We start from the raw sequence: 9,492 nt of genomic DNA on the forward strand, positions 1-9,492 counted from the left end.
CAAAAATATTATGACAGAAATAGTACACTGACGTGGAACAAGAGTTTTAGTGGAGTCAGAGGGGATTTGAATCTCAACTTATCCCATGGTTATTCTACAGAATTCTTTCCTGGGCTCTCTTCTTTTCTGCCTCTATATTTTTTCATATGGTGATCTAATCTGCTCCCATGAATTCAGTTATCATCTCTATTCTAATGTTTCTCACACCTACTTATCTAGTCTTTATCCCCCTCTGACCTGTCTAATATCTCCAACTAACTATTAAGAATTGTAGGTTCTATACACAACTTAAACTCAACATGTCCAAAGTTAACCTTATTACCTTTCCTTCCAAACCCTCTCCCTTTCCTGTTTCCTTTATTAATATAGAGCAGAGGTTCCCAAACTTATTTGACCTACAGTTCCTTTAAAAAAAATTATTCAGCACTCCCCTTGGAAATCTACTTTGTTTAACTCTTTAATGCTTTTTTAAAAAAAAATTGTTATTTAAATATATATATTTTAAATAATGCTTCTTAAATTTAATAATTTATTATAAATTTGTGGTATTTTTCCTACATTGAAATTTTGATGATGCAATAATGTGTCATGTAACTGTATAGTATCATATTGTAAACAAGCTATTACACGCACTTATTCCTGCCAATGTATGCTGGACTTCTTGACAATGTAGAACACGCTTGCCTGCCACACTGGCTTGTTAAGACCTGTCAGCAGACGTGACCTCTGACCAGTCATAACTTGCATTTTCTGTGTTTATTTGGAAAATAATGTAATCACTACAACTTTAACTCTGTTACACAACAGATGAAATATATATGAACAATTTTTCAAAAATTTCTTCTCTTCTCTTCTTTCCATATGCTTCCACTGCCTCCTTATTTTTATTCAATGCCCCCCAATTGCACCCAGGCTACTACCACTCTCGTAGATCTTTCCAGGCCTACTCCCCCAGGGGCCAGTATTGTCCACTTTGGGAATCTCTGTGAGGTTACCATCATCTTCCCAATTATCCAGTTTACAATCTGGGTGTCATTCTTGACTTATTCCTGACTGTCCTATATACCCTCAATTTCTAAGGTTTATTGATTCCATCTTCGTACTTTTCCTATATATACACCATTCTCTCTTCAGACACTGCCATCATACACATATTTCATACACATATTTCATACACGCATATATATGTGTTTGTATACATATATACATATGCCACACATACATACATAATATTTACATATATGCATATTTGTATGTACATACATATATGTTTTAATAGCTTATAACTGCAATAAGATTTTTAGAACATCAGATATGTAAGTTTATGTAATATATGTTTATGCATATATGTGTATAAGTATGCATATATATATACATACACATATGTACACCTATATGTAAATTATGTATGTGTGTGTGTGTATATTTGACTGTTAAATAAAAAAGTAGCTATAAAGGTGGTTGTGCATAAAAGTATCTCCCTTGCATATAAGATCATGGCATCATAGAGTTAGAGCAGAAGGGTCCTTAGAGGTCACCTAGGTCATCTAGGTCCTCTCACTCTCTCTTTTTCTCTCTCTCTCTCTCTCTCTCTTTCTCTCTCTCTTTCCTCTCTCTTTTTCTCTCTCTCCAAATGTACAGATATATACATATACACACACATATATATGTATGCACACATAGATGTACATATAAACTTCATATGTATGCATATAGTTAACAATAAATATAGTGGCATTTGTTTTCCCTAATCCTTTCATTCAATTGTGTAAGTGCAAGGTTATGATCTCTTATAAAATGTTGTTTGCAAAAGCCTACTTGTTTACTTCTCATATTTTGAAAGATGCTCGACATAAATGTAGATCATTCTGATAAAAATTTGTAGAGATAAGAAAGTAGTGATATGGATTGGTAGTTATTGATGTCATTTCCATTGCTTTTTTTTGGGCACGAATACCACTAACAAATTTTGCCAATCTTCCTGTATCTTCCTCTATTTCAGATAACTTTAGAATCAATCCCTCCGTTACCCTTAAATTGTCCTGCCACAAGCATTGCCTTCTTCTGTCTATAGTGAATTTAGTTTAGCTGTTTTTCTCAGCTTGGTTTTCTTTAGTATTAATTTCAACTTGTATTTATTTCCTTAACAAAATGCATAATGGTGAAACTGCATAATTTATATATAAAAGTCTTTACATTATTATTGTCAATATTTAATAACATTAAAGAAAAAAGTTTGAATTTAAATGAATCAATTTGATATTATTACTGCTAACCAAATTTTGTTGAATATATTCCACAATATTAGTTTTGGATAATCTAATCCATAATGTATCCAAAATTATGCTTGTAATTTAAGATTTTTGCAACTACAAAAACAAAAAACCCACTTAAAGGGAGCTTAAGTGATTTGCTCAAGGTTATATAGTCATTCAATCAATAAACTTCTATTAACTTCTTACTACGTGCCAGGTACTTAATAAGGGTTGAGGATACAAAGAAAGGCAAAAGACATTCATGTTCTGAATTTTACAGTTTAACTGTACAAATAAACTATGTAAAGTACAAATGGGAGATTATCAATAGAAACATTAGAATTCATTAAGAATGAAGGAGGTAAACAAAATGATATTGCTTATTAGACAAGGTATACATACATACCCTTCTGTAATAAGCTACAATGATAAGTTGAAGCATTTTCTTCCTAACATTAAGATCCTACAGTTTTTCCCTCCTATCTAGGTCAGCTTTTATTGCTAGAGTCTTTAGGGAAAGGTAGAAAGTCTTTTGAACAAGTTCTCTTGTCTTCTATTAAAAGAGCAAGCCTTTAGGCTATTTCCTTGGGCAATAGTAACAGTTATTTAGATGACAAAAAAAACTATTTGTGATACAGTATTTGTACTTTTCTCCCCTTTCTTTGTTTATTTATACCTTTTATAATAATTTCACTACATTTGTTCTACACTAAACTCTCTCCCTGTTTCTAAATTTATTGGGATTTCTAAATTTATTGGGATTCTCTTTCTAAATTTGTGGTAAGGATTATTTAAACTCAAATTAATTAGCATTTTTTCTTCTTTATTTTATTTTGTTTTGATTTGATTGCACCTTAGTTCCTGGGGCTGTAGACAATGGGTTTCTGTATCCAAGGTGGAGATAAGAAAGATGAGCCTTTTATTCCTATACTAGCCAACTTATCTAGGCCAGGGGTGAGGAACCAGAAGCCTGGAGGCCATATATGGCCTTCTAGGTCCTTGGGTGCAGCATTTTGATTGAGTCCAAACTTCACAGAACAAATCCTTTTATCAAAGGGATTTGTTCTGTGAAGTTGGGATTCAGTCAAAGGGTCACACTTGAGGACCCAGAGGGCCACATATGGCATAAAGGCCATAGGTTCCCCACCCCTGGTCTAAGTAATCACTGCTCTAAAACCTCTAGGAATAAAACAAACTGGCAACATTGGTAGGACAGAAATGGTACCCTTTCTATATAAAAAGGGAAAACTTGGTAAAAGCTATCATTAGTGCCAGCCCTCTCCTCCTCACCCCTATCCCTGATGCCCAAGTACAACCACGGATCTTTGTGTTTCAATCTTCCACTAGCTTTTATGAGGTTTGTTGTCCACTTTTCCCCATAGATGATCTGAGACCATGGTACTCTATATTATCCAGATAGCTAATGGAATGTGGACAGAGTGCTGGATCAAGGAACAGTAAGACCTGAGTTAATAATGGCACCTACCTCTCAGAATAATTGTCAGTATCCATGAGTTAACATATATAAAGTACTTTCCAAATCTTAAAACACTACATAAAAGCTAGTTATTATTATTATTATTATTATTATTATTAAATATAGAGCTAGATCTGACAGTCTCATTTTATTTATATCCCTCAAGACCTATAAAGAATAGAAAGATTATCAAGATTATCTTTCAATAAATCTTAATAGATTTATTGATTTATTATCTCAAACTGCATTTGACCATTCCTATAGGAGGCAGAGAATCTTTGGGGGAAGATGCTTATATGCTAGATGGCTGGTTTACCAAAATTCCCTTTTTCTGGGGTCTGTCCTTACTTTGATCTTAAGAGGCTTGTAGAAAGGAGGAAAATATCAGAGAACCCTTTGGAGTATATGGGGGTCCTGCCAACATTAGTAGAAAGATAGTCTTGGCCATAGATGATGGGTACAATCTGAGCATTAACCACGAGTTAACTCAGCATTTCTGATTAAAGATAAATGCTAGAAAAGAGAATGGCATATTCCTTTCCTCTTCCTTTCTCTACAGGGGTGATGAATGTCCTGTGTGATACATAAATACATTAACTAGGGATTTTCCTTTGGGGATCTCTTTCAGGAGGTGATCAGTGCATTCTTTCCATTTCTATTTTACCCTTTCATTTTTGAATATCAGGGCAGTTTTCCTTGATAATTTCTTGAAAAATAATGTCTAGGCTCTGATCATGGCTTTCAGGTAGTCTGATAATTTTTAAGTTATCTCTCTTGGATTTATTCTCCAGGTCAGTTGTTTTTCCAATAGATATTTCACATTGTCTAATATTTTTTCATTCTTTTGGTTTTGTTTTATAACGTCTTGATTTCTTACAAAGTCATTAGCTTCTATTTGCTCCATTCTAATTTTTAAGGACTTAATTTTCTTCAGCGAGCTTTTGGACTTCCTTTTCCATTTGTCCAATTCTGCTTCTTAAGGCATTCTTCTCCTCATTGGCTTTTTGGACCTCTTTTGTCATTTGGGTTAGTCTATTTTTTAAGTTGTTATTTTCTTCAGTATTTTTTGGGTCTCCTTTATCAAGCTGTTGACTCATTTTTCATGATTTTCTTGCATCACTCTCATTTCTCTGTCTAGTTTTTCCCCTACTTCTCTTACCTGCTTCTCAAAATCCTTTTTGAGCTCTTCCATGGCCTGGGACACATTCATATTTTTCTTGGAGGCTTTGGATGTAGGAACTTTGACTGTGTTGTCTTCTTCTGGTTGTATGTTTTGATCTACTTTGTCAACAAAGTAAGATTCTATGACCTGAGTTTTTTTTGCACAGTTTGCTCATGTTCTCAGTCAATTACTTGAGTTTTAAACTCTTTGCTAAGGTAGAGGTCTACTTCCAGCGTGAAGAATGTACTGTCCCAAGCTTCAGGGGTTTTGTGCAGCTCTTTTCAGAGATACTTCTAAGGACCTATACATTTTCAGTTCTTCCAAGGTGGTATGATGAAGGCAAGGTGTTTACTGTGTTCCTGGCCTGTGCTCTGGTCTATGAGTGACCACAAGCACTCTTTTATGCCTTGGAGCTGTGAGGACAATTCCTTCTCCACTGCAGCCACAAGCTCCACCATTCTAGCATTGCTCCTCACCCCAGGACTGTCACTTAGGACTGGGACCCAGATCCAAGCACAGGCAAAGCAAGAGATTCCTGCTTCAGCACCAACAACAAGATCCCTTCAATACCCCTGTGATCAGCTGCTCAATCCCCCCCTCACAGTCTGTAAGCTGAGAGGTCAAGAAGCTGCCACTGCCCCAGGGCTATGCCAGGACTGGGGCTGGACCAAGCTCCTCTCTGACTGAGGTCTGACAGACCTTTCCCACTGACATTCTAAGTTGTCTTTGGTGTTTGTGAGTTGAGAAGTCTGGAAACCACCACAGATCCCCTTGATTAAGTCCCCTGAGGCCTGTTCCAGGTTCACTGAGGCCCTGTCTTTGCCTGCACAGCCCAAACTGAACTCACATGTGCAATTATATAAATTTCCATATTAGTCATTTTGTGGAATAAAATTCAAATAAAAAAAAATGAAAGCATGCTTCAGTCTGTATTCCATCAATAGCAGTTCTTTCTCAGGAGGTGGATAGTATCCTTCATTATTAGTCCTTTGGGATTGTCTTAGATCATTGTATTGCTGAAAATAAATAAGTCATTTATAATTCTTCATCAAACAATGACTGTTGTTGTTTACAACATTCTGGTTCTATTCACTTCACTATGCATCAGTTCATGTAAGTCCAGATTATTCTGAAATCATCCTGCTTGTCATTTCTTATAGCATAATAATATTCCATTACAACCATATCCCACAGCTTGTTTAGCTGTTCCTCAATTGATGGGCATCCCTTTGATTTCCAATTCTTAGCCACCACAGAAACAGCTGCTATATATATTTTTGTACAAATAGGTCCTTTTCCCTTTTTTGGATTTTTTTTTTGGAATATAGACCTAGCAGTGGTACTGCTGAATCAAAGAGTATGCACAATTTTATAGACCTTTGGGGAGAGTTCCAAATTGCTCTCCAAAGTGGTTGAATCAGTTCACAACTTCTCCAACAATGCATTAGTGTCCCAGTTTTCCCACATTCCCTCCAACATCCAACATTTTTCCTTTTTTGTCACATTAATCAATCTGATATGTGTGAGGTGGTACATCAGAGTTGTTTTAATTTTGATCAATAGTGATTTAGAGCATTTTTCATATGACTTGAGATAGCTTTGATTTCTTTGACTAAAAATTGCCTGTTCATATTCTTTGACCATTTATCAATAAGGGAATGACTTGCATTTTTAATAAATTTGACTCAGTTCTGAATATATTCGAGAAATGAGGCCTTTATCAGAAATACTTGTTGCAAAATTTTTTCCAGTTTTCTAATTTTATATAATCAAAATTGTCAATTTTATATTTTATAATACTCTCTATATCTTCTTTGGTCCTAAATTCTTCCCTTATCCATAATTTTGACAATTAAACTATTCCATGTTCTCTTAATTTGCTTATGGTATCATTCTTTATCTGTAAATCATGTGCCCATTTTGACCTTATCTTGGTATACAGTGTGAGATGTTGGTCTAAACCTAGTTTTCTAGTTTTCCTAGCAGTTTTTTGTCAGTTAATGCTTTTCTTCCAAAGGCTTAGATCTTTGGGTTTATCATATACTAGATTACTATGGTCATTTACTGTCATGTAATTTGTACCTGATCTTTTCCACTGATCCACTACTGTATTTCATAGCCAGTACTAGATTGTTTTTGGTAATTAGTGCTTTATAAATACAGTTTGAGATTTAGTACAGCTAGACCACCTTCTTTCACATTTTTTTTTTCTTCATTGATTCCCTTGATATCCTTGGGCATTTGTTCTTCTAGATGAATTTTGTTGTTATTTTTTCTACCTCCATAGAATAATTTTTTTGATAGTTTGATTGATATTGGCCCCTCGATTCTAAAGCAGTGCCCTGGCCAGCCATGCATACTCCTATATTTACCTCTCTGATCCATTTTTGACTCTAAATTTCTTTCTGTATTCCCCTAGATGCCCACACCCCGACACAAATACTTGTCAGCTTCCTCTCACATGTATTCACTCATTAGAATGTAAGCTGTTCAAGGACAGGGACTACCTTTCCTTTTGATTGTTTATGTATTTTTAGTGCTTAATGTGATTTGGGAAATAGTAAATATTTAATAAGTCCTTGCAGAATTGATTTCACTAATTTGGTGGAGAGTGCTTTTAATATTTGAAAGAATTGAAAAAGATCTTGAGTATATTCTTGCTTGAGCTAGGTCTTGAAAGAAACTAAAGATTCTAAGATACAGAGGAAATGTTTTCCAGAAAAATAAAATCTATAGCAGGGGTGGGGAACCTGGGGCCTTGAGGCCACATGTGGTCTTCTAGGTCCTTTGGTGTGCCCTTTAGACTGAGTCCAAGTTTTACAGAACAAATACTTTTATTAAGGAGATTTGTTCTGTGAAGTTTGGATTCCATCAAAGGACCACACTGGAGGACCTAGATGTCCATATGTGGCCTCGAGGCTGCAGGTTCCCCACGCCTAGTCTATAGTATTGCTACTCCATCTAGTGTTTATGCAGTGGTTTGATTCTTTCGAGGAAACGAAAAATTCCTTTGGTCAGTTCCTGAAACAGCATACTGCAGAGTATATGGAGTAGACAATATACAGAGTATATGGATACTAAAGTATGTGGTGTAGAAAATGTCATGTTAGCTCCTTTGACTGCTATATTATTTCATATCTAATGTATGTGTAAACGTGTGGACTTGTCTTGTTTTTGTTTTTGTTTTTTTGTTCTCAGTGCAAGTGTCTGCACCTTCTACTCAGCCACATAGATTTATTTATTTTTATACAATGCTGTCTTGTATAATATATACTCTTGTTTCAATGTAGTTTAATTTAATTTCCCTAAACATACCACAATCTTCTAGAGGGCAAGAAACATTATCTTACTTTTCTTTTGAATTCCCCACAGCACCTAGGCTGGAGCTGGATGCAAAGATATCATTCAGTAAACACAAGTACATCATTGTCAGACACAAAAAGAATCTATTGATCCAGTTCTTTATTTCTGTAGCATATGTGTCCATGTACACATGTTATCTGTTTTCCAATCTACTTTCTTTCTTCCACAATAAACTTGGAGAATGAGCTCTCAACTTAATTTCTATCTTGTCAGGAAGATTTAGCTGTTACTGATTTTAATTTCATCTTAATTATATACAATGGAAAAATTAGCAATTTTCTCCTTTAGCATTTAGACTTTTCATTTGAAACAATACTAACTCCACCAGAAAAAAAAAATCTTTTTTTTCTTTCCTCTGAAAGAAATTACACTATAGAATTAGGTTGCCTGTGTTATTAATGTCTTCAATTGCAGCAGCAATCTATCCTGAGAACTGGAACCAGGTGCAAATAGTTATTAGAACTGAGATGTATCTCATATTATAGTTCATTCACTGTATGTACCCGATGCCACTACATGCTGTGCTCATGGGCTTAATTACAAAGGATGACCTATACTGCTGCCAACAACTGTGACTATCCCACCTCTCACATACCCCAACAGTGAGAATACAAAGGAAAAGATCCAAGGCCAACACCAATTACCTTGTGCCTAATAAGATCATCATCCCTCACATTCCCTTCTCTAACTCTTCCCCTAAAAGATCTGCTCAGATTAATTAATAATCACTTTATCATTGCTGTCAGAAGACAGCTTTTCTGTATCCATCAACCATTTACATATGTTTTGTGTGTGTGTGTGTGTATGTGTGTAGTTTTCCTACATTTCCACACCTATAAACAGTACTACAACTGTGTCCATACTGTCAACTATTCTCTTCTTTTAGCTGCCTCATTAGCAATGAGACTTGAGGGGAGAACTTTGCCCCTCCTCATCTTGCAAATAGCAGCACCTGTGTGATCTCCTGTCTTCCAGTCCTAGTGTCTTAGTTTCCCAACAGCATCTTTCTTTAAGAACTTTTCTACTGTCTCCTTCCAGAAGAAGGAATAAATTTATACATGTATAAATTTATACATGCTGGTTACAGAGTATGTTGCAAAGGAAAACCCCACAGCACTTGAAAAGATCTCTTCTTTAGCAACCTGGTGGGAGTTGCTGTTTTACTATCATTTACTGTGATCCTGAGTTCATATTTTCAACTGTCCCTTCCCTTCTTACTTTTAGCCAAGAGTTTC

Source organism: Vombatus ursinus, unplaced genomic scaffold, assembly GCF_900497805.2.
Source record: "Vombatus ursinus unplaced genomic scaffold, bare-nosed wombat genome assembly UNPS02014784.1, whole genome shotgun sequence".
Lineage (NCBI taxonomy): Eukaryota > Metazoa > Chordata > Mammalia > Diprotodontia > Vombatidae > Vombatus > Vombatus ursinus.